This window comes from Ursus americanus, chromosome 8 (genome assembly GCF_024610735.1).
Source record: "Ursus americanus isolate L20-20 chromosome 8, mUrsAme1.1.p, whole genome shotgun sequence".
Classification (NCBI taxonomy): domain Eukaryota; kingdom Metazoa; phylum Chordata; class Mammalia; order Carnivora; family Ursidae; genus Ursus; species Ursus americanus.
The window spans coordinates 25,327,314-25,352,016 of NC_142134.1; the positions used below are offsets into that span (position 1 = coordinate 25,327,314).

A 24,703-nucleotide genomic window follows, 5' to 3' on the forward strand; every position below is an offset into this window, starting at 1 on the left:
TAGTCCTCATGATTATTCGTTTAATGGCTGCATCATTTTCTTTCAAATGGACGCACTGTAACTTATTCAGCCATTCTCCAGTGGTGAAACATGTACATTTGTAGTTTTTCATTATTATAAATAACACTATGGTTAATAACTTTGTGCATATGGCTCGTTTTACAAAAGTCTTTGGAATTATACATTTTCTTCAGATGAAATCCCAGGAATGGATTACTTTGTCAGAGAATCATATCAGTCTCTAAGAAGATTTCCTATAAGGAATTGGCTCACATGATTATGGAGGCTGAGAAATTCCAGGACATGCAGTCTGCAAGCTGGAGACCCAGGAGAGCTGATGGTAGTGTGGTCCCAGTCCAAGTCTGCAGGCCTAAGCACCAGGAGGGCCGATGGTATAAGTACTAGTCTGAGCCTAAATCCAAAGGCAGGAGAAGACAGACGTTTCAGATCAACGAAAGTCAAGCAGAGAGAGAGAATCCTTTTACTCAGCCTTCTATTCTATCCAGGCCTACAGTGAATAGGGTGAGGCCCACCCACATTAGGGAGGGCAATTTGCTTTACTCAGTCTACCAGTTCAACTGTTAACCTCATGGGGTATACTCAGAAATAACATTTCACCAAAAATCTGGGCGTCCCGTGGTCAAGCTGACACAGGCGTGAGCATTTCAGTGGCAGTTTGCTTTCTAGGGCTGAGCACACCCACGAACTCCCAAGCTCTGAGTGCGATCATTTGTGATTTTTGCTGAAGGCCAACGATGGTATTTCCGTGCTATTTTAATCTACATTTCTGACTTAGTGTCTCTCCACATCATTTTATTTTTTAAGTAAAGAAGTTGAGGTCCAGAAAACTAGCTGGGTAAAGATCTAGTTCATGACACAGCCAGGACCAGAACCCGGGAGCCCTGCTCCATCAATGTTCTTTCCAGTTTTGCCAGAACCAGATCATCTGTTTGGTTTGACATCAAGCGACCCCTTTTTCTTACGCGGCAAACAGTCTCTAAAATGCTCCCTGCCCTCGGTGATTTCCTGCCTGCAGGTGTTCATGCCTTTGTGTGACGCGCCCCGTGAATGCGGGCAGGACCCGTGACTTGCTTCTAACTGACAGAATATGGCAAACGTGGTGGGTGTTAATCCCGTGATTACATTACACCATATAAAAATTTTTGTTAGTAGATTGGAGCAAAAGAAGCTCCTAGCTGGCTTGATGAAGCAACAGGCGATGTGGAAGGAACCCACGTGGCAAGGAACTATGGGTAGCTTGTAGGATCTACGGATGGCTTCCAACGGGGGCTACACAAAGCTGGGGTCTTCAGTGGTACAGCTGTAAGGAAACACACTTCGCAAACAACCTGATTTAGCTTGGAAGCAGACTCGTCCAGATGTAATTGAGCCTCCAGATGGAAATGCAGCCTGGCCAACACCTTGACCGCAGGCATGTGAGACCTCGAACTGAGGATGCAGTAAAGCCATGCCCAGACTCCTGGCCCACAAAAGCTATTATATAATAAATGTGTGTTGTTCTAAGCCACTAAGTTTGTGGTCATTTGCTCCACAGTATAGAAAACAAACACAACTTGCTTCTTGGAAAATGTTTTATTTTCTTATTCTACTACTCTAGAAAAGTCTTGATTTCCATCAGTGAGTACAATCCAGAGAAGAATTAAGATATTGTAGTGAATACATATGACCCATGTGTTTATCTTGCCTGAATTAGTAACTAAGAGGTCAAGTATACTAGTGAATTCATGGGGTTTTTAAAAAGATTTTATTATTGATTAGAGAGATCACGCACCAGCAGGGCATAGGGGCAGAGAGAGAGGGAGAGAAGCAGACTCCCTGTGGAGCAGGGAACCCTACTCAACTTGGAGCTCAATCCCAGGACCCTGAGATCATGACCTGAGCCGAAGGCAGACGCTTAACCCCCTGAGCCACCCAGGCGCCCCTGAATTCATGTTTATATCTGTCTGACGCATCTTGTGCAAACAGCTCAAATTCAACAAATAAAGTGCTTGTTATTTTCATGTCATTTCATGACATCCTCCACTTCATCATGATTAAAGGTAAACAAATATTCTGAGGCTTCAAAGGAATAACTCATAAGACAAACAAAAGAATAACTCAGCATCAATGAGATAGAGCTTTGCGGCAACGCCCATGAAGACCATCTCTCTCCGAACAAAGGCAAGGGTGGGGCTTATAAAGGCAAAAGCCACGAAGTTTCACAAGTGATGGGTCAGTTTAAACAAGTCCTTGGCTTGTCAATCCAGAACTGGTTGGAGCTTGCTGGGCTGATTGCTAAACCCGGAGGTCCTTTCTTGAGTGTAGATAGCACAATCACAGATTCATATCTGGCTGTTCTGTTCATTCTAACCAGTTTTCTGGGAAGCGGTTGCTCTGGTTTCTTCTTCAGGGGCGCTCGCTGTTTGCTGTCTTACACCCTTCCGGCTCAGTGTCCCGCACTGGGCAAGTCCTATGCGCACACTCAAGGCTCAGAAAAGATTTCCTTTCTCGATTAGTATAGTGAATTAATAGGGAGTTGTTTCAAGGGAGTTTTAATTTAAGCAGAATTTTTAAATTGTGCAAGGAAGAAATAGCAAAATCATGCCTCTAATCCAGTGATGTGGCCTTAAACTGCTAATTAACATCACCTGGGGAGCTTTTAAAACATAGGCTGCCTGTGGCCGCACTCCAGCCAGATTGAATCAGAACCTCTGGGTAAGAGGCCATGCTATCGGTATGTTTTTAAATGCTCGCCAGGTGATTCGAACGTGCTTGAGTCCCGCTGAGCTAATTGGTTTACCCTGCATTAGTGAAGGGTGATTATTTGGTAAGACTTTAAGCGCTGTTTGCACTGGTTTAACTCTAAGTAGGACAGGCCAATTCGGAAACCTAACGATTTAGATTTAAGATGAGGAAACTGCCAAATACCCCCAAGTAGTATTAACAGACTGATGGAGAGAGAGGAAACGTACATACTTCACTTGGAGCCTTAATGGACACTTGAAACTTAACATTTACAAAATAAGCTTCTATGTGCCCCCCAAAATCATGATCTTTGTGATCTGATTACATGTCAATTTCATCCTACCAGTTTCCTTATGCAAAACAAACCAAAAAACACACAAAACCCAAAAAACTTCTCTTTTTCTGATTTCCCATATCCAATGCATCTGCAAATCTTGTTGACTCTGCCTTCAAAACACATCCAGAATGAACCTCTTCTTACTCCTCCGTTGCTACCTCCGTAGTCTAAGCCATATTATTCCTCACTCTCCCCACTTCCTCCATTACCTACATTGCAGCGATTCTCAAAGTTTTTGATCACAGGATCCTTTTACACTGTTAAAAATTATTGAAGATCCCAAAGAGCTTTTCCTTATATGGGTTCTATCTGTTGATGTTTACTGTATTAGAAATTGAAACCGAGAAATAGTTCAGATACTTATTAATTGTTTAAAAAGAACAATATATCTATTAAATGTTAACATAAGCAACATATTTTTAAACGTTTTATTTTGAAATAATTATAGACTAAAAGAAGTTAATTAATGCAGAGAGAGCCCATGTTCCCATCACCCTCCTCCATCTTCACTAGAGTGAGTTATCAAAATCAAGAAATTGATAATAAATAACATATTTTAAAGAAGATTAACTATATATCACAAACCAAAAAAATTAGTGAGAAGAGTGGTGTTGTTTTACCTATATGAAAATCTCTTCAATGTCTGGCTTATTAGAAGACAGCTGGGGTATGGTATCTGTGTCTGCAGGCAATCTGCTGTGATATGTTTTGTTGGCTGAAGTATATGAAAAAAATCCAGCCTCGTATAGATATGGAACTGAAAGAGAATGGAGCATTTTAATAACCTTTCCAGGTAATTGTGTATAATCAAACAATCTTCTTCAATAGTACATGAAAATTTGACAAATGGTAGTTCTTAAACGTTAGAAGAAATGAGTAATTTAAACCATAAATGTTTCATGCATTCAACACCAGACAGCCAAAGACCACCAGGAACATACCTATAACTGAAGAAAGTTAGGTTTGCTGGATGTTCCAACCCAGCCAATAGCAGCCCCAGCTGCTAACGCATGGAGCGGAAGAATCACCCAGCTGAGCCCCGTTAACCCACACAATCATGAAATATAATAAATGGTTATTGTTGTCTTAAGCCACTAACTTTTGGGATAATTGCATAAAGAACCCAAAACATTGACAATCCAAGGAATTAAAGTTTAGCCATGTGAATCAAAATGGAAGCATAATTTTAAGAAGTGCTCATACTTCCCCAAAACATTGTTTTCTAAGAATATACCAATAGTCATGAAAATTTCTTTCTGTTTGAGATTTTTGACATGTCTTCAATTTGTAAGTATTTTGGGGCTTTGTTGCTGTTTATTAAACAATTACTCTTGCCCGTGGACATAGAATACACATGCAGGTATAATTAATGTTTCATAAATCTTTAACAACCATTGCTTAAATGTGAGCATTTATTTCTGTAGAACTCAAACCCTCTATCCGTATTTTAATATTAAAACAAAGGGCTTAAGTTCTCAATCTCCAGGTTATTGCTTTGAAATATTTCCCAGTTACAGACTCAGAGAGTCTTGTGAATTACAAGGGACTTTAGATACTAAGTACAATCTCAAAACCACTTCTAGCAGGTGTCTGCTGGAACACTCCAGGGGGGCAGTCACTGCTCTTAGAGGCTGCCTAGTTTCATTTTGGGAGAGATGTATGTGTTACAAGATCTCTCTGGTGTCAAACATCAGCCTAGTATGATGATCTGGAGTCAGATTTGGACTTCGGTTCTTGGCTATGGGATCTGGGAGGTCATCTGTCTGACTCCCCAAGATCCAGCTCTTTAGGAGACAGGGAGTAGCCCTGAATACCTACACAGGTGTGTTGAAATTCTGGAGGCAAATTAACACAAAAACGGAAGCAGAATTATCTTGACATAACCCTCACCTTAGTTTTAAACTAACTGATAAAGAGCTGAAACTCTTTATTACTGACTGCTTATAAACCATTTTATTTTTCCCCCAAAAGAAGATAATTTTAGGCATGCATTTCTTTTTGCAAACAGATTAGATTCATTAATATATTCCATCTTAATTTTGAACAATTCAAATGTACTCCCTTGCGTTTTTTTTTTTTTCTTTTTCACTCAATTTTTCTGGTATATTTATGGTAAATAATATTGGTTTTTCAATTACAGTATTGAGGTAATGTTTACTTTTAAAATAAAAGTGTTCATACTGGGACACTTGGGTGGCTCAGTTGCTTAAACATCTGCCTTTGGCTCAGATCATGATCCCAGGGTCCTGGGATCAAGTCCCATGTCAGGCTCCTTGCTCAGCGGGGAGCCTGCTTCTCCCTCTGCCTGCCGCTCCCCCACTTGTGTGCGATCCCTCTCTCTTTCTCTGACAAATAAATAAAATCTGGAGTGAAAATGGGGTGCTTCAGTCCATTGAGCACCTGCCCTTGGCTGGGGTCATGACCCCAGGGTCCTGGGATCGAGCCCCACATTGGGCTCCCTGCTCAGCGGGGAGTCTGCTTCTGTCTCTCCCTCTGCCTCTCCTCCTTGCTCATGCTCTCTTTCTCTCAAATAAATTAATTAAATTAAATTTAAAATGTGTTCATACTTACCTGGCAGGGGAGATTCCATAATCATGAAGGTGGTTTTCCCAGGGCGAGGCTCATCCATTGCACTCTGGATGTACTCACCCCTGCAATTTCCCCAAATGTGGGAAACTCAACTGCGTAATTTGTGGTAGTGGGGGACTGCATTCGCACTCTCCCTTAACAAAATAAGTAAAATAAAAGTGTCCACAGAGTTTGAGAAACACTGGCCTTGCAGATGAAGTCTAAACTCTATGATCTGGCCTGTACCTACCTCTGCAGTCTCAAATCAGAGCTGCTTCCCAAACCCTTTCCAGCCACCTGGACCTCCCGATGGTCCCGCAATTATACTCTACCTTTCACAAAGTGTTTCCTGGACCCTAAGTGGCCCTGCCGCCATTGGCCTAGCCTCATTCTTCAAGACCCCACTCAAATGCCTTCTCCTCTACAAAGCCTCCCAGTGACCCATCCCCTCCTCAATCCCATCTCTGGGCCACAAGCTTGCCTTGGGTTCCTTCCAGCAGAGTCTGAATCACACAGTTGCGGTAGTCACTGGCTTACACGCCTGCCTCCACTGTCTCCTTAAGAACACAGGGCAGGTCGCACGTCCTGCTCGCCATGGTGTCTCCGGCAGCTGTCCAGGCACACACGAGGCACTCCACAAATATCATTTGAATTAGCGAATATTAATAAAGGCCAAAAATATCCTTGTTCCTGAATTGGAATCCACCACCAGCTTACAGATTCAGCGTGAACTATCTCTGGAACATGAATGGTCGGGAAAACAAAGTGGATCACACTGAGCTCAACCTAGTCGTGGCAACAAAAATTCCTTTAAAAAAAAACACAGAAAGATTAAAAAACAACTACACAGATTTTTACATAAGTAATAATACGGTGGTGTCGTGAGCACGTGGGCAAACAGGTCCCCTCAGACATTGTTGGTAAAGGTGTACATTGGTGAAAAGATGCTCATTCTCTTTGAACTAATAATTCCACTTCTAGATGACTGTCTTCAAACACTCTTCAGAGTATAAAAATCACATGCGCAGAGATGTTCATGGCAACATTATAATAGAAAAAGCACGCTTAAATCTACCCCAAAGTCTACTAATGCGGAATGGGGTAAATAAACCAGCACTCCCGCCTCCTCCTAGGAAATACCACGCAGCCACGGAAGAGAATACTCTCCTGTTACCATTAGCTGTGGTTACTCCTGGGGTGTGGGTTCACCTGGGACTTTATTCATATTGCGCCCCAGGAAAGCTGTGAGTGAAATCTTGGAAACAAATCTTATCACCAAAGCTATTATTACTCAGTATCCTTTGAGGTTTTCTAATGCTCATGGGATAGTTTTGCAATTGAAAAAATACTTATCGAAAAACTAAAAAAGGGCCTCTACGCCTCAATAAATTATGCTTTTAAAGCCACTAGGTGTCACTCTGAGCATATGCTCGGAGTCTCAGCGGTCGCTGCCAGAAAATGTTGATCCCTCGTCAATCAGCGGGAAATAGCGCCGCAATCTGGTCTCAGGGAGACGCTGACTTCCGGGAAGCGAACCCATAGAACGCCGGCGCCGAGGGGTTGACTCAGGGAAGGAGAGGCAGGAACGCAGACAGGTGCAGCGGGGACATCCGGGGCGGCAGGGCTCAACCGGCAGCCGGAGTTAGGAAAGGGATCTTCCCACACACGGCCAGAGTCACGCAGCTCCCCCTTAATTCCTGGCCATGAATTTATGTGTGTCGGCTGCTTAGCCTTGACAATTGTGGTTTTGGGGTTTTTTTCTTCCAAAATGGCTACCTTCAGGCAAAACCCTACCAGCACCTAGGAAGGAGTTTTGAAAAAAACAAAAAAATCCAAGCAGAATCTGATCAAACTTCTGGTACCTACTAAATTGCAGGAGCTACAAGGCCCAGAGGAGTGTGCTAAACGACAGCAGGAGTTTGTAGTCAAGCAAAATCCAGGATAGGGACCATACAGGACAGAGGACCTGGTTTCTTCAAAAATAAATTTCAGGGAGACAAAACAAAAGGGATGAAAGGGAAGTCCTCGGATTAAAAGAGGATTAAGATCCATATCAAGCAATTGCAATGTATAGAATTTACTTGGATCCCTGATCAAAGAAACTGTGGGGGAAAAAAAGGCAATCAGAGATGTGTGAATACTGACCAGGTATGTGATGATATTAAGGGATTATTATTCATTTTTTAGGTATGATAACAATTTTGAGATTGTTTTGCTTTCAAGTCCTTAAAGAAACATACTGAAACATTTATTGGGATTTGTTTCAAAATAGGAAGCAGTGGATGAGAATATAGATGAAATCACACTGGCCCTGAGTTGATCAGTATTGAGGCTGATTGATGATTACATGAAAGTTAATTATACTATTTTTTTACGTTCTTTGTTTGCATTTTTCTGTAATAAGCATTGTGTAAAATTAGACATCAGCGTGCAGGTAGAAGGAGCAGATTCCGTACTTGCCAAAGCAAACAGCCAAATGAGCTTTCTAGGGCACAGCTGGAGCTAGAGGAGAACCGTCACAGTCATCAGCCCTCTGAGTGGACAAGAGTTAAATGAACACAGTTTATTCATTTTGTGGGAGTGGGGGGAGGGGAATCGCCTCATCTCATTCAGCCTCGGTTTCCTCATCTGTAAGATGGGCATCGTACAACAGTATCTTCCAGGGGAGTAATGAGAGAAGCATATGAAAGAGTATTCTGGAACCCATAAAGTACTACCCAAGTACTAATAGTCGTTTATGTGATATCACTAGTTCATTTATTCACACATGTGTTCCATAAACATTTACGGGATGCCAGATGCTGTGTTAGGCACCACTAATACCAAGATGATAGGATGTTAGCTCCTTTGTCTAATTCAGTGTTTCTCAACCCTAGATACACATTAAAGATCTCAATGCCTGGGCATCATCCCAGACCCGCTGAATCAGAATCTCTAGGTATGGGTCCTGGCATAGGGATTTTTAAATTTTTTAATCTTCACAAGTGATTGATTCTACTATGCATACAGGGTTGAGAACCCTTTGTCCATTTGATCTTGGATCAATGAATAGTGCTGAGCGATCATTACGAAGATTGGGTCTTGGTTTATGTGGTTCTCAAACCACTTTTAATGACCAGAGGCATCCTCCAGGTGTCCACTTCCTGGAAGGACAGGCTTTGTCCAGCCGTACAGCCATGCTGTCCTCTGGCCACATCTGACCTCCTTGTTGCTGATACAAGAAATGCTTTTGGGTTTTGTAAACTTCCCAGTTTCAGGTATGAGCAAGGGAGGCCAGTCAGACTTCTTGAGTCACATGCCAGGTCAGACCTTCCAGAGTTTGCACCCCTGAGTCATGCTGAGCCCTGAAACCACGGGGCTTGAGGTAGGAGCAGTGAGCCTGGCCGCACCATTCTACCCAGCACAGAATTCCCCAGCAGCAACTTCCTGTTCCATCTTCCTGTTTGTTCCAGAAAGTTCTGAAAAGAGAGAAATAGGATCAGCGGAAATGCCTAAGAAAGGAAAGAAGATCTTGGTTAAGAAAGTAAAATTTCTGGAGAGGCAAGATAAAATAATGCTGTGAGAGCGAGTCTGAGATTCTCCAGGTCTCTGTAGTAGAGGTAGGAGTTGTATAAAACCATGGAAATAAAGATTTACTTGCAGTGGCATGTGACTTTACGTCGTCTCTCTACATACCCAGGCACCTTTCTCCCTCAACACGCAGGCTCAAAGGCAAGCACCTAGATGGGGTCTTTCTGGGCACAGAGGAAGCCGACAGGGAAAAAAAGCATACAGTCTGGAATCACAGATGCTAAGTGAAATCCCAGCTCCAACCCTTACCTGCTGTGCAATCTTGAGTAAAAAGCTTAAATGTTTTCCTACCTGTAAAGTAGGGGTCATGACGGTACCTACTTCATAAGGTTGCTGGAGGACTAAAGGAGATAAAACTTAAATGAGATGAAATGAGAGAAAGAATGCTTAGCACAGTGTCCACTGAATAAGAAACTGTAATTAAGTTCATCAGGGGGTCTGCGATCAGAAGTCCCCTGGACCAATGGTCTTACACTTCTCCGTGCATATGAGTCACCTGAAGACTTGTTTAAAAGCATATTCAGGGTGCCGAGCCCTAGTTTGGGAAGACAACAATGTGAATGTACTTCACGCCAATAAACTGAACATTCGAAAATGGGTAAGATGGCAACTGTTGTTATGTACATTTACAATGTATTAAAAACTTAAACAAACAAACCACACATTCACTAGCATTTCTAGCAAGCTCCAGGCTGATGAGCTGGCTTGAAGACTACACTTATGCAGCAAGGTCCTCTAAGGAATGAACTACTACCCTCCAATTCACACTGCACTTTACAGTTTCCCTGAGGCGTTTCTCTATCCCTTGTCTCTGTGGCCCCACAGCAAGGGCACAAGCTGCCGTAGCTAGAGCACGCGCAGCCCTTCCTCCCCGCAGACAACGCCTCCATCTTGGTAGTGGTGCTTTGTGTCAAACCAGGCCTGTCTCTTTATGGGCAGATGGGACCTTACTGGAGGGACTCTTCACTTTTTGCCGTTTTGCTGCCTTTTTTAGGCCAAGTCCCAAGCAAATGCTTCCTGCATCAATTTAGACCGTGGCTTCCCCATTTATGTTTGTGCTTCAGACTACGGATGGGCCCTGTGGCCCAAATAGGGAACATTTGGGGCGCCTGGGTGGCTCAGTCAGTTAAACATCTGCCTTGGGCTCTGGCCATGATGCCAAGGTGATGGGATTGAGCCCTGCCTCCTGCTCCCTGCTCAGTGGGGAGCCTGTTTCTCTCTCTGCCTGCTGTTCCCTCTCCTTCTGCTCTCTCTCTCTCTAATAAATAAATAAATAAAATCTTAAAAATAAATAAATAAATAAGGAACATTGGTTTCACCCATTGGGTGCTGGCCTTCCTCCCAGTCTGGTAAGAAGCATTTCAAACGTTTTCTCTATATTTACCATTTTACTGATAGGACACATGGAAAAGTGCTGTGTCATATCTCTTGAGCGTGGGACATGACAGCATTTGCTGAAATTCTTGTCTCTGTTTTGTTGTCACTGCTACCGATCTGCAAGTGAAAACAGAGCTGGGATCTCCCGACTATCCTGTGCTAGTCACACAATCAATGTCACCCCCAAAACATCAGTTCTCCAAGCGTGTCCTACTTAAGCTAGCTGGAGATTCTTCTTCTCGGGAGAGCTACAGATAGGGCCCTAATTAGTGCATTAGCTAACAGCTGCTTCCTGTACCAGACGTTCGAGCAAATTTAGACTTGGGGCTGTCATTTTTGTACCTCTTTCCTTGGAGTAACTTGCAGTAATGTACCATTTCCCGAGCCCCTGGGGACAAGTGCGTGATTACTGGGCAATTCTTAACTCCACTCAAACCAAGAAGTTGTCCTGTCTGCTCGCCCAATCCTAGAAGGAACATGTCGTGGAGGCCGAGTGACTGCTGCTGGCCCCCCACCAATGGTAGGTTTCCTGGCAACCACCAGCTGCAGGAGTTCTCAGGGGGTTCAAATCTTAAGGAAAGGAGGCAGGATAGGCACCCCAGGATTCAAGTCCCTTAGAACAGAGGCTCTTCACATTAAAATCATCTGGGAAGACAAGGGTTTTAAAAAAATATTGATGCCTGGGCCCCATCCCAGATCAATTGAACCAGAATGTCTGGAAACTGGGCATCAACAATTATTTTTAGAAGTCAGTTTAATGTGTGGCCATGTCAAAAGCCTCTACCTAAGAGGATTTCTGTTTTGTCTTATTATTGCCATAATCAGAGCAAAAATCATAGTTGAAGACGAAGAGGCTAGAGCTATGATCATCAAAACATGAGACTCCAAGGGTTTTTAATGACAAAGCATGAGCACTTGTGTCTGAGCTAAGCAGCAGTTTTAACCACGGCAGTGACGTCGTAAGTGTGTTTACCCTCCGTAGTGAGGACGGTTTGCTCAGAGGCAACAGCACAAAATCAAGGGCCAACTGCCACCTGGTGAACCCCTGGATTGCTGAGCTGTCCCTGAGGGGAAGGACCTGAAGGACAGGAGGGCTTTGTGGGCCTCACTCACAGGAAATACTTATTTTTTTTTAAAGATTTTATTTATTTATTTATTTATTTATTTATTTATTTATTTATTTATTTGACAGAGAGAGACAGCCAGCGAGAGAGGGAACACAAGCAGGGGGAGTGGGAGAGGAAGAAGCAGGCTCCCAGAGGAGGAGCCTGATGCGGGGCTCGATCCCAAAACCCTGGGATCACGCCCTGAGCCGAAGGCAGATGCTTAACGACTGAGCCACCCAGGTGCCCCAACACAGGAAATATTTAACCAAACACTGGCTGGACACATTGAATTTTGAAATAAAAAGAGTTTTAACTATAAAGAGATTTCAAAACTTAATCTCTTTCCCTGAGAGATCAGTTTGGAATTAACTGTACCATGAAGTAGTTGGCAAACGTAACAGAACTCCGTGAAGCAATAATGCATTTACCAAGGGGGCGCCTGGGTGACGCAGCCGTCAAGCGTCTGCCTTCGGCTCAGGGCGTGATCCTGGCGTTCCGGGATCGAGCCCCACATCAGGCTCCTCCGCTATGAGCCTGCTTCTTCCTCTCCCACTCCCCCTGCTTGTGTTCCCTCTCTTGCTGGCTGTCTCTCTCTGTCAAATGAATAAATAAATCTTAAAAAAAAAAATAATGCGTTTACCAAGTTCTCTTAAAATGAATATACGTAAGACCTGATTTCTGGATTTTCTGGACCGTTTGCCATGCTCACACTCTCCTCCGTCAGGAAGACTGTTTGGACATGCTTTAGAAAAATGAGATCCCCAAAGACAAGAGATAAAACCACAGTTTACATTCCCTAAATCCATTCTCCTAAATTGATTTGAAACCATATTTACAGCTTAGAAGCAGGATTCTCCAAACCTGGACAAATATCAGCTTTGTAAAAAATGCTGAATCAGAATCACCAAGGATGGGGCCTCGGAACTTGTAGACGGCGTGCTCACTTCCTATTACAGCTGCAACAAATTACCACACTCAGTGACTTACAACATAAGTTTATTATCCTCCAGTTCCGTAGGCCAGAAACCCCACCTGAGTATTGCTGAGCAAAAGTCAAAGTCTTGGCTGGGCTGCCTTCCTTTCTGGAGGCGCTGGGGGAGAATTCGTTTCCCTGCCTTGCCCAGTTCTAGAGGCTACCCACATTCCTTGGCTCGTGGCCCCTTCCTCTTCTGCAGAGCCAGCAATGACAGGATGAGCTCTCCTGATACCGCTTTCACCCTGATCCCTCATGCCTCCCTCCTCCACTCCTCCACTTCTAAGGGCCTTTGTGGTTACACTGAGCCCATCCGGATAATGCAGGAGAAGCTCAACATCTCAAGACCCTTAACTTAATCACACCTGCAAACTCCATTTTGCGGCATAAGGTAACATGCACAGGTTCAAGGGATTCGTGTCTGGACATCTTTGGGGAGGGCCATAATTCTGCCCCCCACTCCCACCGGTGGCTAAAGCTCCCCAGATTGATCTGAGGCAGGCTGTCCATGGACTGTCACTTGGGAACCACTGCTGGATGTCAGAGACTCTCTCTATCCCACATCTCTCAGTCCCAGCCTCGATTTCCTTTTACTGAAATTCTCATGGTTCTGGCCCCATATGCATTGTCATTCCTGCCTCCACCCTCCATCTCAGTGGAGAGCAAGACCTCCAGGTAATTTTAATTTATTCTCTCACAAATATGTTTTGTCTCTATGGCTCGCTTTCCCCCATTTTACTTGGAGAACAATTTAGTTCTGAGCCCTTACTAATCAATAAATGTCTCTTTAGATAGAATTCAGTTGGGGTTTAGTTAATATAATAGAATATTCCCTATAGTGTCTGTCAGAAAACATATCAGTAGTCCATATGTTTAAGAACTTAAGTTGATTATCAAATTTTAAAAATATCCTTTTTGCCTGGGGTCTTTTGCTTGAAAAGAACTAACTCTTGTTAACTCAAGTAAGCTGGTGAGGGGAGAAATTTCTTATAAAGTACAGATAAAGCAATAAGAGAGCTGGAATCAAATGGCAAAAAATGTAGGAGTTTGGCATCATTCACCTTGGAACTGGAGAGAAAAGAGATATTTCATGATCCAATGTCATCCTTGAAATATCATCATCAGAATGACCTCTACCCGAAAGTGGTCCCCTGAATATTACTCAGCAAACTCTTCTTACTTTGGGATAAATGTTTCTTGTAAAGGTGGTTTAGTGGCAATGAACTCCTTTAGCTTTTGCTTGTCTGGAAACCTCTTGACCTCTCCTTCAATTCTGAACTTTGCTGGGTAGAGTATTCTTGGTTGGAACTTTTTTTCTTTCAGCCCTTTGAGTATATTGTGCCATTCCTTTTTATTGCCAAATAATATTCCGTTTTGTGGCTATACTACAAATTATTTACCTATTCATCAGTCGATGGGCATTTGGGTTGTTTCCACTTTTTGGTTATCATGAATAATGTGCGGTGAACATTCGTTTACTGGTTTTTATGTAGATACATAATTTTTAATTCTCTCAAATATATGTAGGAGTGAAATTGCTGAAGTGGAGTTCTTTTCTATATAGTCCAAATTTTCTGCGATAAAATAAATTTTATTCAAAAATTAAGTGCAGGGGCGCCTGGGTGGCACAGCAGTTAAGCGTCTGCCTTCGGCTCAGGGCGTGATCCCGGTGTTATGGGATCGAGCCCCACATCAGGCTCCTCCGCTGGGAGCCTGCTTCTTCCTCTCCCACTCCCCCTGCTTGTGTTTCCTCTCTAGCTGCTGTCTCTCTGTCAAATAAATAAATAAAATCTTTAAAAAAAAATTAAGTGCACCCTTATCTTTTTATTTTGAAAATACAGATTAGCAATGCAAAACAGCTTCCCCTCCTCCTCCTCCAACTCCTCTTCCTTCCCTTTCTTCTTCTATTAAGTTTTTTATGGAACGGCTTTCTGATTAGTCGTATCTACTTAGCTCAGGAGAACCTACCTTTGTGCCAGCCTTGGCAAGTAAGCATCCAGTAGTTTATAATACCAGTCTAAACCCACTCAGAAAACACATCAATGACCCAAGTGTTCTGTGTCTCTCAATGGATTTTCCAAGTGTTGGCAGAACAAAACTTCAAACATCCAAGATCTAAGTTATACTGATTAGATCATGCCTGCCTTTCTGAGGGGATAGAAAGTCTTCTCATGATTGAGTTGTCCCAGAAAAGTAGTCAGAACCCCCCATTCCCAGCCCCTGTTTTAGTCTGTTTGCGTACTGCTAAGGGCTGGCACCAGACATTTTCTCTTGTGCTCAAACTTGTCTTCCCACTTAACTACTTAAGTCTTGGTGTCCTCTAATAGGCTAACAGACACTGTTTTCTCAAATGCCCCCTTACTATACGGTGTCCCACTGAAACATGCTTCTTGGCACACTGGCTTAGAAGCAACAAGGGTCCATAAAGAAAGTCAAAAGACAGATGCAGGGGGGCGCCTGGGTGGCGCAGCGGTTAAGCGTCTGCCTTCGGCTCAGGGCGTGATCCTGGCGTTATGGGATCGAGCCCCACATCAGGCTCCTCTGCTATGAGCCTGCTTCTTCCTCTCCCACTCCCCCTGCTTGTGTTCCCACTCTCACTGGCTGTCTCTATCTCTGTCAAATAAATAAATAAATAAAATCTTTAAAAAAAAAAAGATCTCAGTTTTTAAAAAAAAAAAAAAAAAGACAGATGCAAAGATCACTGCAACATATGACAGATAAAATCCTCCATAAATGGATAAGGAAAAGATACGTTACTCAGTTTTTTAAATGAGCCTCGAATACATTGCCAGAGATGTAGATTGACATATAGATATGTGATAAAACAAATAAAGTTCATCATTAAAAATAGAAACCAGTGGGTTTATATGCAGATATTCATGATATTTTTTTCCAACTTGACTCAGTGTTTCAAATTTTCCATAATAAAATATTGGGAGGTGGAGAAATTGGGTGAAGGTGGTCAAAAGGTACAAACTTCCAGTTATAAGATAAATTAGTACTGGGATGTAATGCACAATGTGATGACTATAGTTAACACTGCTGTGTGGTATATTTGAAAGTTGTTAAGAGAGCGGATCCTAGGAGTTCTCATCACAAGCAATTTTTGTATCTATATGAGATGATGGATGCTAACTAAACTTATTGTGTAATTATTTCACGATATATGAAAGTCAAGTTCTTACGATGTACACCTTAAACTTATTCAATGCTGTAATGTCAGTTACATCTCAATAAAACTGGAAAAATACTGTATATACTTTGCCCCATCTTGGGTTTTTTTTTGCTCTTAAGGTTATATTTTGATGATCACTTCATGGTAGTCTATAGAAGTAATCTCTATTCTTTTTATAGCTGTGTGAATTGTAATAGGAAGTTTAACTTATAACTGGGGAGGAGGGAGACTGGCTCAGAGGATCCTGAGAACAGAAACACACTAGAAAATACATAAGGCTTGACAGAAGGATGCCTTAGCTGAGCTCTTGGTGTCCCACAGGGGATGTTATTTCAGACTGAATAACCTGAATTTTGGTAAAAATGCCGTAGACACCGCATTGGTCTGCCTGGGACATGGAAGGAAAACCTACAGATGTGGAAAGTATAGGACTTCTCTGAAAGGAAATAGACGTTTATCCTGTCAAACATACTAGAACAAGAGATGAATGCATTTTTGTTGAAGGAGGGAAGAATTTCCTTCTTCTTCTGGAACTGAGTTAGCTAGGACCTGGATTCTGAGATAAAGAAAATCTGATTTTCTTTGTGGGAACTGACCTGACGTTCATCAGGTGCAGACAACAAAGTGGCTGAACTTGGACTGGACACTAGGGGCCTGAGTCTCAGGCTAGTGACCCCTCCATTTACCCAGATCAGAAGCCTCTGTCTCCCCACTGAATGAGATGGCAGAACAAGACAGCCTCTGTAAATGCATGATTCATGCAAAGTTCAACGGATTATTTTAAATCTATTTAGTAGAAATCCTGAAGGGGCATCTCCTAACCAAACTACTAATACATTATGGTACTTTTCTAGCTGTTGCAATTATTCTGCCTCATTGCTCATTATTAACAAAACCCTGGAGTCTCCTGAAAGGATTATTCACACCTCAAGAATAACCACAAAAATGTATTGTGATCAGAGACAAGGGTCTTAGACCCACAAAGAAGGATATATTGGCCTGCAAGGGAAATTCCATCCTTATGTAAGTGGGATCATCAGAAAGCATGTTTTTAATGTGCTGCTATTATCCGTCATTAGTATCCACACATATAAATATCTCTCGGTTACCCAGATCATGCGAAAACGAGCCTTCAAGGTGAATGTGATATTGGACATTTCTTTTTCCTGGTGTACAAGGTAATACCCTTTTCATTATAAATTATATTATCTTATAAAAGATAGGGATGACCGGAGAGGCTGAGAACTAAAGAACTCAGTTTAATTTATTGACAATAACATTTTAATTCACTTTTATAGTCATGGAGTGTTTTTATTTGATTCTGTAAATATTGTCTTATATAGTCATATGTATATTTACTTTAAATATGTTACTCTGATGTTTGTTCTGGGTTAGACTAGGGTTTTAAAAGAGCGACTAAAAACAAATTATAGAAAAATAACAGTGACAAAAATTCTACATAAGTGAACCTTTTAAATTTATTTTTCAAATGCACATTTTTCTTGCCCTCCTCCATATTTTTTGCATATAAGGAAAAATACGGGGAACAGCAACAGTTTAAAGAGGTGAACAAGAAGGATGTAAGCCTTCCTCGTAAGCAATAGTATTTACATAAACTTAGTCTTCATATCACCCTCTTGAAGTCTCTCCGTATTTCAAATGTTGTTTAATGTTTGAAGATGGATTTTGTAATCAGCCATTGGCAGTTTTGCTCAGGCTTTCTTCTCTTATGGTATTTTGCAGATCTAAGATTCTTGGTATGTGTTGTTATTTTCTGTCTTGATTTGTTTTAAAATTACATTTTGTAAAAAGTATTTCAAATGGCCGAATTTTTATAATAGACATTTACCAAGAATGACATTTCTTACTCACAAAAATGAGTCAGTTAATGTATTCTTGATGAAAATGATAGTATTCTGCTTATGGAGAAATATAGTAATTATGTTTATCTTCGGAATGCCTGATCTCTCTTACAAAAAGGCATTTTGTATGTCATTTTTAAGGTGTGTTACTAACACTTCGGAATTTTTCTTGTTTTCATAAAAAATGAAAATGATTGAAATGAAAGTTGCCACGATACCGTAGAAAACAGAAAAACCTTGTATCAATGGAAATTTGCTAATGCATCAAGTAAACAATCTACATTATAATATAGGGGAGTAGACAGGACAAATACCCACTTATAACTGGATATTATACTAATGATACCTACCTATCGAAGTCATTATAAGAATCAAATGAGGGGCGCCTGGGTGGCACAGCGGTTAAGTGGCTGCCTTCGGCTCAGGGCGTGATCCCGGCGTTATGGGATCGAGCCCCATATCAGGCTCCTCTGCTGTGAGCCTGCTTCTTCCTCTCCCACTCCCCCTGCTTGTGTTCCCTCTCTCGCTGGCTGTCTCTGTCTCTGTCAAATAAATAAATAAAATCTTTTTTAAAAAAAGAATCAAATGAAATGATAAACATTTTAAAAACTGTGTGTGTGTTAAAGATTTTATTTATTTATTTATTTATTTGAGAGAGAGAGCGCACAAGCAGGGGGAGAGGCAGAGGGAGGGAGAAGCAAGCTCCGTGCTGAGCAAGGAAGCCCTGGATGTGGGACTCAATCCCTGACCTGAGCCGAAGGCAGATACTTAACCAACTGAGCCACCCAGGTGCCCCTAAAAACTGTGTTTTTATAAGCAGTTAAAGAATAGAGCAGTGTTATTTTAAAATTACTAGGAAAATATTCCTCCTAGGCATTAAATGTTTTATTCTGTGCCTGCACGCGTGTGTGTCTGTGGGAGCGTGTGCGTATATGATGGAGAGCTTGAATTAGGACGCACGCCATTCTTAAGATATTTAAATCATAATCTATATTCCACCTGCTTAATATTCTCCAGGATCTCTAATCTATACATCCTTTGGTTTCCAAAGGCACGATCTTCAGCCAAGCTCCTTAGTAACAGGCCTGATCCGGTGTCATGCAACTAGAGCAGGAAAGGGCTTCCTATTTTCTGAGTTAAGAAATAATACTCTTGTTTTACTTGTAGATAGAGCTGAAAGATGAAGGTGGCGTTTCTGATCACTTTCCTTTTGGTCACAGCTCACTGCACACCAGTAAGTAACTTTTTAATATCTCTTCTGCGAATCAGCCTAGGTTTAGGCATTCCAAACTTTTAGTTATAGTCAATCCTAAAAAAAAAAAAAAAAAAAAAAAAAGCTATCATTGGAGTCAAAGCTATAATCTCTGTTTCAAGTTTCTTTGGAGCTGAAAGCGTGTCTTTCAACCTCTTTTAAAGAAAAGCAAGAGACTTGAGTCAAGCACCGCGGGCAAGCTCTCCTGGCCTTAAAGGAGAGCAGTGATTCTCAATCTCGGCTGCTTTGGAATTGCTTGGGAAACTTTAAAAAGTCCTTGTACGTGGGTCCCACCCCCCTAAATCTGACTTCATTGGCTGGGGCGTGACGCAGGCAGGAGGATTATTATGAACTCCTCGGGCGATTATCCCACTGGGCTGGCAGGTTGGGAGCAGCGCCCGAGGGAGTGGCGGGGGGTGGGGGGCAGAGGTACCTGTGACCGCTCCGGACAAGCCCGCATAGACGGAGACCAGCCGGAGCTGCTTAAGCAAGACAACAGCTCCCGTGATTGCAAACAAAGAAGTGAGCAGGCTGAGCGAGTTGTCGAAGATAATATTCCTGGTATTAAAAAGGATTCGTGACTGATGTGAACATGTGCAAGGTCCATCCACTCATTCTATAAACACAATTTTCCTGAGCCTCCAGGAGAGCCGGGCAACAGTGCCAGGTGCCGGGGTTACCAAATCGCAAGACTGCCTTCAAGGAACTCAGAGTCTAAACTCCTGATTTGTTACTGTTCCTATCGTAACTAGCTCCTCAGTCTCCACACTCTTCCTCTCTGTTTTCACAGATACGAGAATTTCATTCTGGAAGCCCCTATCATCCTTTCTTATACTTGAAGGTAATTGCTCTTTTTTCATTTTTTAAACATAAATTATGAATGTTTGTTGTCTCCAGAAAGATATGATGTAGGGAGAAAATATTTGACATTCTCAGGAAGTCACATTTTCGGGAACTTAAAGTATGATTATAAGATTTTTGTCCAAGGTGAACCCTAAAAACCTAAGGCGGAAAGCCTGGGAAAGAGGCTGCTTGGGTAGCTAGGAGTGGGCAGTCCGTAGTTAGTCCCCCCATCCAGAGAAAGAGACCCTCTCGGGGCCTGGGAAAGCGAGCAGCACAAGCCCGGAGTCATCTCTCGGCCAGGTGAACAACACCCTCTCAATATACAACTTGTTTAAATTCTTTGGCAAATAAGGGAATTACATATGTCATGAAATTTTTCAAGTTTAGCATAATCTGATTTCAATAGGAATCAATTGATTAGAACCCAGAAATTACCAGAACGTTTTTTTTTGCAACTTAATATTATAGCTCTACTTTTCAGAGGATCCATTAAGAATGATCCTATGTGTAAGACTATTACTGCTTCCCCCAGTAAACTGATCTGAACACATCATTATAAGATTGGAAATTCCTCATAAAAATTACATGTGTTCATTCCTTTTAGAGGACTTTATCTCAACTGACAAATTTCTACTTTTTTTGCCAAGCAAGCTCAGAGGCAGATTTATACTTATTTTCAGTCATTGTCTTCAGCATAGGCTTTGATCCATAGACTGTGACCTCTTGGTATATTGTTCACTTCCTAAAGATGCTCGGAGTATCTTTGAAAGCTCAGGTTTTTGCTCGGAGAGAACCGCCAAAGCACACAGCTCTCTGCTCCCCACTTTGGCTTTCAACTTCCCCTTCCTTTTGTAGTCTGAATACAAAGGCAGAGATAAATCACTATGCTTCTAGGGCCTCTGGTTGTTTTCAACTTGAGTTAGTATCTGGAGAACTTTTGTACTGTTACTCAGGTCAGCTAACTCCTGTCTTCTCTTCTATGTGATTACAACAAGCATCTTTACTCTTCACAGACCTTAAAGCAATTTTGCAATTTCTTCTTAGAAGCGTCTCATTTTATTCAGAACTTTCGAGAATATATTTGAACTGAAACAAAGTTTCTGAACAATTAAATGTCATGTCACTTTGTATTCTCCTGCAGCACCTTCAGGGATTATTGAAACTCTGGAACGCCTGTGTAAGTTTCCATTCGGACTTTTCTAGCATTCTCAAGACTTGAAAGAAGAGTGAAGGTTCACGAAAAGAAAGGGAAAGACAAGGAAATGTGAAATGTATTTTGAGAGTTTTGTCATCATGACACTGGCTAATTTCCCATTTATATCTTATTTTTAATAAAACTTTAAATAATTCTTTGGGAACTAAGAAGGTTACAGAAATACTAACAGAATTGCCAATTAAGGAAGGAACTAAAACTTGTGAATCTGTTTGAAAAGTGCTATAATTTCTTGAAAATGTTGAAGACAATTATTAACTAACAGTTCTCGAAGCTGCCATTGCATGTTTCCTACTAAAAAATATCTGAGAAGGAAATTATTTAAGAAAGAAAATAATCATTTAAAATCCATGTAACTTTGATTTTAAAAATATCTCTAAAACTTTTTTTTAAAATTTCTGGTTTTCAGAAGTCTTACTGTGATGTATAGTTGTTTATATTGATCTTGCTTGGGGTTCATGGTACTTATTCAGTCTTTCACCATTTTTCCCCAAATTTTTAGCCATTATCTGATCACAGATTTCTTCTGCACTATTCTCTGTACTTTTCTTTAACTTCAGACACACATCCAACCCTCACATTGACTCTCATAGGTCTCTTCTGCTATTTTCTGTATTTTCTATCCTTTTGTTTGGCTCCTTATGAATATTTTCTTCTGATCTATCTTCTATTCACTAATTCTGTCTTCAGTTGTATTTAATCTGATGTTATAGCAATTGATTGAATTCTTAATTTCAGTTATTATATTTTTCAGTTCTAAAATGTCCATTTGATCCCAAAGTCACCTTCCACTTTTAATTCCTTGAGTACTTTAATCACAGTTACTTTTAAAAAATATTTTACTTATTTATTTGAGAAAGAGAGAGAGAGAAAGCACAAGCAGGGGGAGTGGCAGAGGGAGAAGGACAAGCAGACTCCCTGCTGAGCACAGAGCCCAACACAGGGCTCCATCCCAGGACCCCGGGAACATGACCTGAGCTGAAGGTAGACGCTTAACCTACTGAGCCGCCCAGGAGCCCCAGTCACAGTTATTTTAACGTCAGTGTCCGGTAACAACTTTTTTGGATCACCTGAGAGGGTGCTTCTATTACTTTTTCCTTTTTGTTGTCAGTTGAGTCTTGTTCTCCCACAACATGGACTTTGGATCCTTTTTTTTTTAACCTGTTTATTTTTGAGCAGTAAACGTTGTTTTTAAAAATTGTAGAGACAACTTGAGGTTTTGGTTGTCTTTCTCCAAAAAGGATTTACTTTTGTTTCTCTTGGGCATGTAGCTAAGGGCACAACATTCACAGACCAGCTCATTCCAGCTGGAGACTGAGAGGACTAGGCCAAGTCTCCCTGGTTCACTCTTAGCCCCAAAGGGAGGTCCCTGGGGTTCCAACCATAACCTGGTTACTTATTAAGTCTCCTTCTCCTTGGCAGCTCCCGAATTTGAAATTTTATCACCCACCCCTGTAAGCTGAGCAGAAGTTCTGCTCAGCTTTTTATTCTTTTACCACTACTTTTGGCATCTTCAATCTCCTTGAGAAGAGCAGAGAAAAACGCCTTCTTGGGATTCTTGCCAATCAGGAGTCCATAAAGCCTCACTTACTTGGAACTCTGCAACCTTCAGATCTATGCTTAAAAAAATGTCGAGTTGTTCTCCCTGGGAGGAGTAGCCGGAACAACCAGGTTGGAAAGAGAATACTTGATTTTCTTTTTATTTTTTATTTTTTATTTTTTATTTTTTTAAAGATTTTATTTATTTATTTGACAGAGATAGAGACATCCAGCAAGAGAGGGAACACAAGCAGGGGGAGTGGGAGAGGAAGAAGCAGGCTCATAGCGGAGGAGCCTGATGTGGGACTCGATCCTGGAACGCCGGGATCACGCCCTGAGCCGAAGGCAGACGCTTAACCGCTGTGCCACCCAGGCGCCCCTTGATTTTCTTTTTAAAGATCAAATAAAAACATTCTAAATTCCATCAATTAACCGTCACACAGAGAAGTAGAAAAAGTTGGTAATAAGTTAGTGGAATTAAAAAAACATGGTATTAACTGAAAATTCTTCCCTCCTTACTTATATAAATTTCAAGATATTTTTTGTTATGTAAGTAACAGCTGGGTAAGATTTATATATTGAGTTTTTACAAATGCATTTTTGTCTTGACTTTTGTTTTATCAGAGGAAACCACCAATGAGCAGACCAACTACCATAGCCCCCATGCCACCATTTCCACCCACTACTCCTTTGAATCCCAGCCAAACAGTCTCTCGTACCCCTGACAGACGTGGAGATTCATGAGTCAGGAACCTCTGCAGGAACTTCATAGGCAAAGGCAGCGTCTTCTTCCTCCAGCGGTCACTTAATACCACAGCTGAAGAGCAAAGAGCATTATCTCACTGCTGCTTATGCCACAGTGTACCCTCTTCAACATCCTGGATAAAATGACAGTGCTTCATTAAAAATGTTTACATCACTATGTTATTCCCTAGTGAGATGTTATTTTCTATCATTATTGGCATTTTAAAGAGGGATCAGGAAAATGAGCAAAGGAATTTAGGAAATAGGATCTTTTTTCCTCTGGGAAGTCCTCTGCCTAGCTAAGAATCAGAAGTCCTACAAGTAAAGAAGAGAGAAAACAATATTGGGGAGGGGCACACGGGCTGCGATCTCTCCCAAACTCGGGGAGGTGGGGGGTGACAGGAGGATTCTGCCCCAGCTTTTATCCACGCCCTTGAAGAGGCTACTGGGATGTTTCCAGCAAGAGGAGAGGCTGTCCTGACGCTTTTAACTGTGACAGAAATCGATGAAGCCAGGGGGAAATGGACTAAAATTTCCTTTTGCCTTATTTGGGAACCAAAGTTACAAGTTGTCTCCCTAATCTGTCTATGCAGATATACAGAGCAAAAGGCAACAAGAAAGATTTTACAGATGTTCCTCATTCTCCATCTGTGCAATATGTAGTCTGTGTCCCAGGAAAGAGAGCAGTAATCTTCGTAGCTCTTAATTAAGAACAATGACCACAGTGTATTAAACCCTTCTGTTCCTCCATGTGGAACAATCACTATATGGCATTCCTTGGGGACTTTGGCCTCACTAGGGAGGTTTCCCAAAGGTCTCTCCTCACAAATGGTTGCAATAAGGTCACACTTAGAAGTGAAAGGGAATGGAGTTCATGTAGGAGAGGACATGTATCTATTTCATAAAAACCAGGGTCTCAGGCTTGGAAAAACGTTGAAGGCCATTGAGTCAACATCATCTGGGAGCGTCTTAGAAATGCAGAAGAGAGCAGTCTCCACTCCAGATGGACTAGGGCAGTATTGGCATTTAAACAAGGCCCTCCAGGTCCTCAACAACATCATAAACATACAGACATCTGCCAGAATACCTGTAGCCACAGAGAACTCACTGCATGCAGGGTAGCCCATTCCATAATGCTTTCTTGGCTAGCTATGATCTGGGAAAAGTTAGTCTTTGTTTGAGGCTAAAATTTGCTCCTAGCTCAATTCTTTGGGGTCACATTGAATAAATCTAGCCTGCCTTCCCAATAATAACCCCTTGGATATGTAAAAATGACTCTCACAGTCCCAAGTTTCTCTAAGCAAAAATTCCCCATTCCTCTAACCATTCGCTTTATGACATGATTCAGTTTCTCCTTGTATCAGGAGTCTTTTCCAAATATACTCTAGTTTTTATATTG

General features: G+C 41.7%; 1 non-coding gene across 1 annotated transcript; it reads left to right on the top strand.

Annotated features, from left to right (window-relative positions):
* Positions 1 to 5,645: 5,645 nt before the first annotated feature.
* Positions 5,646 to 5,809, top strand: LOC123789868 (U1 spliceosomal RNA). Its single transcript, XR_006778937.1, has one exon. It is a non-coding gene; the product is annotated as a U1 spliceosomal RNA (small nuclear RNA).
* Positions 5,810 to 24,703: the final 18,894 nt, after the last annotated feature.